General features: G+C 41.2%; 1 protein-coding gene across 1 annotated transcript in view; it reads right to left on the minus strand.

Annotated features, from left to right (window-relative positions):
• Nucleotides 1–15: 15 nt before the first annotated feature.
• The window catches only part of znf800a (zinc finger protein 800a), a gene marked incomplete at its 5' end in the record, with an annotated part of 7,714 nt that continues 6,298 nt past the window's right edge, over nt 16–1,431 (minus strand). Inside the window, one exon of the mRNA XM_010766837.1 lies at nt 16–323. The remainder of the gene's footprint in view (nt 324–1,431) is intronic.

Consider the following 1,431-nt stretch of genomic DNA (forward strand, 5'->3'; position numbering starts at 1 on the left):
ACACACACTCCCCCCCCCTCCATCCTTCAGCTACAGAGAGCAGGTAGAGATCAGCTATATGACTCTCCTTCAGTAAACACAGATATGTACAGCATAATGAACCTCTGTCTTCTACAGTCTCTGTGGATAGCAGCGGCTTTGTGCGGCTGATGAAACTTCATGAAATAAATGTCAAGATTCCCAACGTTATATTTGGTTCTCGAGCAAAAGGTGGAAATCCTTTGCACTCCTTCTGTTGGTTTGCGCTCCTTCCATTCGTCCATTCTATTCCCGTTGAGAGTTTTGATTGGTTCCTTCATTCTTAGCGGCGTTATCCCTGCGGACTGTGAGCAGAGAGAGAGAGAGAGACAGAGACAGAGAGAGAGAGAAGAGAGAGAGACAGAGAGACAGCGAGAGAGAGACAGAGAGAGGCAGCGAGAGAGAGAGAGAGACAGAGAGAGAGAGAGAGAGAGAGAGAGAGAGAGAGAGAGAGACGACGACAAAAGGAAGCAGAGAAAAGACAGAGAGATCAAGAGGGAATAAAAAAGGAGAAGAAGACAATTAGACAAAGAGGAAGATTTCTAATGAGCAGAGTGCTACACAGAGAGGAAACAGCTGTTACACCTGCTGAGCGCTCACTTCTCTTATCTTTCCACACACACACACACACACACACACACACACACACACACACACACACACACACACACACACACACACACACACAGTAACTAAGTACATTTACTCAAGTTCTGAACTGAAGTAAAACATTGAGTTACTTTTACTGAGTATGTTCACATTATGCCACTTTTCACTTTTTACTCCACTACATTTATTTTACAGATTTATTTATTTTGCAGATTTATTTGCAGTTACTTTTTATTCAAATTGACACTCATTATAATATATTACAATAGGTTAAGCCAGGGGTTCACACACACACACACACACACAAGGGGTGGGGGAGCGCAACAGCTGTAATTAAAGTTTCAAAGTCTCAAAGATGCTACAATTACTGTCACAAACTGGATGAATGTGAAGTATTTTGTTAAAGGAGGATGAAAGCGTAATTAAAGGAGCACTAATTGGAGTGACTTTGATGGTTATTCATTCATTTGGATTCCCGCTGTATGAAGAAATTAAAGGACGACGAAAGTGGAAACAATTCACAAAGGGATTAAACTGTTTAAAACACATGCTCAAAGTAAGCCGGATTTTGCCGATGTGTTTATGTGGATTCAAAAGTAGTAAATAATCTACAAAATGGAGGAGACCGATCTGATCGGAGCAACTGTGACGAATAATCCAACTGAAACCGGCATGGACAATGACTATGTTTTAAAAATGCGCTTATCCAGAAAAGCCCGGTTTGGACACTTTACGGGCAGAAGAAACATTTCTATTAAAGAAAGAATTACGGTACGTCCACACAGCAGCTTTGAAAAAATCTTG

The sequence above is a fragment of the Notothenia coriiceps genome, unplaced genomic scaffold (assembly GCF_000735185.1).
Source record: "Notothenia coriiceps isolate Sejong01 unplaced genomic scaffold, NC01 NC01_scaffold00003736, whole genome shotgun sequence".
Classification (NCBI taxonomy): Eukaryota; Metazoa; Chordata; class Actinopteri; order Perciformes; family Nototheniidae; genus Notothenia; species Notothenia coriiceps.